The sequence below is a fragment of the Bubalus bubalis genome, chromosome 3 (genome assembly GCF_019923935.1).
Source record: "Bubalus bubalis isolate 160015118507 breed Murrah chromosome 3, NDDB_SH_1, whole genome shotgun sequence".
NCBI lineage: Eukaryota > Metazoa > Chordata > Mammalia > Artiodactyla > Bovidae > Bubalus > Bubalus bubalis.
Window position 1 is genome coordinate 151,494,711 of NC_059159.1, and position 6,000 is coordinate 151,500,710.

At 40.3% G+C, this 6,000-nt stretch overlaps 1 pseudogene; it reads left to right on the forward strand.

The window, feature by feature from the left end:
* The window catches only part of LOC102414479, a 103,176-nt pseudogene extending 97,715 nt beyond the window's left edge, over positions 1-5,461 (forward strand).
* Positions 5,462-6,000: the final 539 nt, after the last annotated feature.

The following is a 6,000-nucleotide window of genomic DNA, read 5'->3' on the forward strand; positions in this document are numbered from 1 at the left end:
CAAAAGCAAAGACATTACTTTGCCAACAAAGGTCCGTCTAGTCAAGGCTTTGGTTTTTCCAGTAGTCATGTATGGATGTGAGAGTTAGACTATAAAGAAAGCTGAGTGCCAAAGAATTGATGCTTTTGAACAGTGGTGTTGGAGAAGACTCTTGAGAGTCCCCTTGGACTGCAAGGAGATCCAACCAATCCATCCTAACGGAGATCAGTCCTGAATATTCATTGGAAGGATTAATACTGAAGCTGAAACTCCAATACTTTGACCACCTGTTGCAAAGAACTGACTCATTTGAAAAGACCCTGATGCTGGGAAAGATTGAAGGCAGGAGGAGAAGGGGACGACAGAGGATGAGATGGTTGGATGGCATCACCAACTCAATGGGCATGAGTTTGAGTAAATTCCGGGAGTTGGTGATGGACAGGGAGCCTTGGTGTGCTTTAGTCCATGGGGTCGCAAAGAGTCGGACACGACTGAGTGACTGAACTGAACTGACTGAAAGAAAAACAGATCTGGGCAATAAATAAATGTAATTAACATGAGGCTGATGGGAAACATTTGATGAGTGGATCAGGATGACAATACCTCAGCTTACTACTGATTAATTTCAAATCCACTAAACCTGGGTAACAAAACATTAGGGGTGCAAAAGGAACCACCAACACCACCTATGGACAACTCACACTGAAAAGTTCATAACCCAGTCTAAACAAACCTCCAAACTATGGGAGCAAAGGAATGTGTTAGTTAAATCATGCTCAAATCAAACTCAAACAGAGACCAGACTTGAAAATTCCCTGAGCAGACAAAACCAGTTTAGTCATACAAACAAAGCTTTATTTAGCTGATTTTGTAGGACAAGTGAGGGTAACTTGACGTGGGTCACTTGTTGCTTATGCCTCTGAAAATCATAAGCAAAAAATATGAACTGTTCCTCCCAGTTGATATGAGGTAACCACTAACCAATTCCCTTTCATTCAAGAAAAGTCTAATGTTTTAATCGATTACTCTGAAAAATACAGTCACTAACTTCACACTGCTTTACAACAATATACCATGTTTGGGTTTGAGTGCTCCCCGTTTGTAGTCTGTCTTTTTGGTCTGTGCACAATAAACTTTTTTTTTTTTTTTACCTTTTACTTTATGTTAGAGCATAACCAACTAACAATGCTGTGATAGTTTCAGGTGGACAGCAGAGCGACTCAGTTGTACATATACACGTACCCATGCTGCTGCTGCTGCTGCTAAGTCACTCCAGTCATGTCCGACTCTGTGCGACCCCATGGACTGCAGCCCACCAGGCTCCTCTGTCCATGGGATTCTCCAGGCAAGAACAATGGAGTGGGTTGCCATTTCCTCCTTCAATGCATGAAAGTGAAAAGTCAAAATGAAGTCGTTCAGTCATGTCCGATTCTTAACGACCCCATGGACTGCAGCCTACCAGGCTCCTCCGTCCATGGGATTTTCCAGGCAAGAGTACTGGAGTGGGGTGCCATTGCCTTCTCCAACATGTACCCATAGCCCCCTCAAATTCCCCTCCCATCCAGGCTGCCACGTAACATTGAGCAGAATTCCCTGTACCTTTTACTAATTACTACTTCAGTGATTCACTGGCTTTACTTCTGTTGTTGTTGTTGTTTTTTCCTGAACTTTTGACAACCGTGAGGATACAATTTAGTGAAACCTAGACTGGGAAATTGGGCAGGTCAGACATGAGGCGTGAAAACAGGAAGAAGGGAAGTATTACACGATGAAAAAGCCTGAGAAACTTCTCAACTAAATTGACCATGTAGAGGTTGATTGGAGTTTGTTTGAACAAAATAACTATAAAAATATTTTTTGAGGAATTTTTAAATACACTGATCTCAAGGAAATATAGCAAATTTTGAAAAATATGCTAATGCATTTCAGTTTGTTTATTTTTTTTAATAAACTTCATTTATTTATTTTTGACTGTGCTAAGTCTTCATTGCTGTGCAGGCTTTTCTTTAGTTGTTATGTGCAGTGACTCCTCTTGTTGTGGAGCGTGGACTCTAGGCACTTGGGCTTCAGTATTTGTGGCTCCCAGGCTGTCCAGCACAGGCTCAATAGTTGTGGTGCACAGGCTTAGTTGCTCCATGGCATGTGGGATCTTCCTGGATCAGGGACCGAATCCATGTCTCCTGCATTGGCAAGCAGATTCTTCACCACTGAGCCACCAGGGAAGCCTGGTTAGGTTTTTAAAAAGTAAATTTCTCTTAGAGACACATAATGACACATATAAGAGTAACATTTGGGGGTTTATTTTTAAATGCTTCAGGAAAACATTGGGCTGCAGGGAGAGTTGGGGTAGAGAGCTAGGAGATCGAGGCTGGCACAGAGTTGATATACCTGAGGCAGGTGATAGATAGCTGGGGGGTTGTTATGTGTTTCTCATTACTTTTGTGTATGTTTGGGAATCTCTATAACAAGAGAGATAGCTCAGTCAAAGGAAGAAGGGTACACGAGAGAGAAAGAAATCCAGAAAGAAAGAAAGGGGAGAGCGGAAGGCAGGGAAGAAAGGATGGAAGAAAGAAGGGAATGAAGGAAGGAATGAAAGAAAGAAAGGAGGAAAGAAGGAGGAAGGAAGGAAGGACAGAGCTTGTGTCTGAGCATGAAGAAAGGATGGTGTAGGCAGTTTCTGGAGCTTCTTGTGGGGGCTGGCTGCCTTCTCCATGAGTGGGATCAACACTGCCAGATGAGAAGTAGCAGGAAGACTAGCAGTCTGACACATGATCTTTTCCCTTTCTGCTGCCTTTGTCCAATCTTTGCATCCATAATTTGGGACTGGCTCCTTGCCTTCAGTTGTATTCTTGAATTGTGTTTCTCACTGCAGATGTCCAGCTGGATAAACATCATCTCTGAGTGATTTTTGCACTTTATGAGTCTCTTACTTGTAAGTGCCTCCCTTTGCTGCCATAAGAAGCAAAAGCAAAAATGTACAGTGAATTCCAGGGCTCTCAGTGGAAACATTAACGTGTTTTAAAAGGAAGAACATTGCTGAGAGATTGCCTGTGTGTTGGTTGGGTTTCCGTTGGTTATTCTGTTTATACACACTAGCCAACACCCTGCAACTTCAGGTCCAAGATGTAGACTGTCTTGGGCTCCAGTGGGGATCATTACCATGAAATTACTCCCATTCCACAAAAATCCACTCACATCATGACTGAAAAAGCTGATGAAGACACGAGTTTTACCTTTCCTGTTCTCATTCTCTCTCCATTCTTGAGGTGGCAGGATATTTGGGGAGAAATGAAAAAGAGGAGCTGGGAATACACAGATATGAACACCAGACAACCTGGGGTGTCCAGAACATTCTCTGTACACAAAACACTGTCAGTGGCTTCTGTAACCCCTGTTTGGAGAATCACAGAATTTTTGGAAAGCCTTTTATTCCCAGGAGTGGCCTGAGTATCCTTCATCCTTGTTCTAAATTTCAGGTGCACAAAATGTGATCACCAAAGGCATAGACTAACCTGAGAAGATTCCATATTAGTTTAGTTTTTTACTGTTGTTTTTTAATGAGAGCTTTGAAGATCTACTCTAGTAGCAACTTTCCAATATACAGTGTTATTATTAGCTATGGTCACTGTGCTGTATATACATGGCCCTAGGATTTATTTAACACTGAAAGTTTGAACCTTTTGAGTCCCTCGCCCACCACCATTTCTCTGTTTCTATGGATTTGGTTTTTGTTTTGACTTGCTGTTGTTGTTTTAGATCCCATATGTAGGTGAGGTCTTACAGTGTTTGACTTTCTCTGTCTGATTTATTTCACTTAGCATTACACCATCAAGGTCAATCCATGTTGTTGTAAATGGCAGGATTTCCTTGCTTTTTATGGCTGAATAATACCATATTGTATATGGTGACCACACAATGTTTATTCATTTACCCATTGGGATTACTTAGGTTGTTCCCATACCTTGGCTAATATGAATAATACTGCAATGAACAGGGGGGTAAAATATCTCTTTGAGATTCTGTTTTCATTTTTATTGAATAAGTACCCAGAAGTGGGATTGATGGATCATATGGCAGTTCTACTTTTAATTCTTTGAAGAATCTCTGTACTCTTTTTCATAGCAGCTGCACCACTTTACATTTCTCTACTAGTGTTTTGTTTTGTTTAGCAAACACTTACTGTGTGCCGGGTACTGTTTTGAGGACTTATCTCTCAAAAGCAGACATGATCGTTTTGCTACCCATTCTACATAAGAAGAAACTGAGTACCTGAATGCACACGGCATCAAGGGCCCAGCTGGGCCTCAAAGCCAGGCATCCACAGCACATCTCATGGTGGTCTCTGTTTTTTTAACTTCCATGTCTGACAATTTTTGAATGTATATAAATTGTATTGGCTTTCCTAGTAGTAATTAATAAAACACTCTTGCTGAATTTATTAATCACTTGGAAATAGGCTATAGTTTAAAAAAAACTTTTTTGCATAATAGCTAAAATAATTAATCTAACACTTGCTGCCTGTTTGACATTGAAAATTACCCAGCTTTACACTTTCCCCTTTTGCTTTATTCACTGATGATGCAGGCTGACTTAGGAATGGATCATGAGCTCTCCTTCACTCTTTGTGGGTTCTTCACTGTAACTCTGATTCTTCCTTAGAATATTAATGTGAATGAAATTTCTATGACACACCTTTGAAGTCTAGAAATTCAATACTAATGAAGACATCCTACCGAACAGCTATTTACAAGTTACTGTGTTGGATACTGTGTGGAATGAAAGATGAATGAAAGGTCCATGCAGGGACATGGACCCTGCCTTCAAAGGACCTAGACTGTGGGTCTAGTCAAAGCTTCTGGTGCTCAAAGTGTTTCCTTGTACCATGCATCATCAGTTGAGAGCATGATCAAAGTTCTTGGACCCTAGACATTCTGGGCGTGAGGTCAGGCGCTCTGTTCTAACAAGTTTTGGGGGTGATTTTGATGCACATAACGTTTGAGAATTGCTGCTCCAGATGCAAAACAGCAAAAACAAACAAACAAAATACAAATAAAGACTCTAAAACAAGATTTAAAAAGGTACAAATAAAGTACAGTGGGATGACTGCGGGCTGAGGAGACATAAGAGAAGTTGCTATTGCAGGAGAAAACCTTCTAACAGCTCAGAACCTTCAAACAAAGAGTAGAAGATGTCCAACTTATCCCAGAGCAGCATCCTACCAAAATCTTGGTAATAATAGAAAAATACAAAGCTGAGAAACAGCTTCTGGTCCTGGATAAAATAAAATTCCTAGTGCCTGATCATGTCAACATGAGTGAGCTCTTCAAGATAATTAGAATGTACTTACAGCTCAATGCTAATCATCTCCTTCCTGATAGTGAATAAATATAATGAGTGTGTCCATCCAATTTGTGAAGTGTATGTAAGTGAGAAGGATAAATATGGATTCTTGTATATGGCATATGCCTCTCAGGAAACTTGAGAATGAAATTGTCTATGTAAGACTAGAAAAATGAGTCTTTTCTAGAATATTTTAAACCCTTATCAAGGAATAAAAAAGGAGTGTTACTGACTGAGATTGATCAGTTCATCTAATCACAGATCATCAGAACAGTACTGTCCTTACCTAGGAGCTTTAGAAAGTTGGCTTTTGTACTTCAGGCAAAAAAACTAGCTCCAGATGGACACATTTAGCATTGGGAAACTTTATTATTCAAGCTAGGCTGTCTTGTTTTCAAATTTCAAAGTTTAAAAATAAAATTCTAAGTTGCCAATGAAATAGACTTTCAAGTTATTTTAATATTTTTTATTCTAAGTTGCCAATGAAATAGACCTTCAAGTTATTTTAATGTCTTTTCCCCCAAAAGAACTTGTAATTTAAGCATCCATAGAGATATTCTGGAGAATCCTAGGGATGGAGGAGCCTGGTGGGCTGCTGTCTATGGGGTCGCATGGAGTTGGACATGACTGAAGTGACTTAGCAGCAGCAGCAGCAGAGATATTAAGTCTTCCCACTAGGTT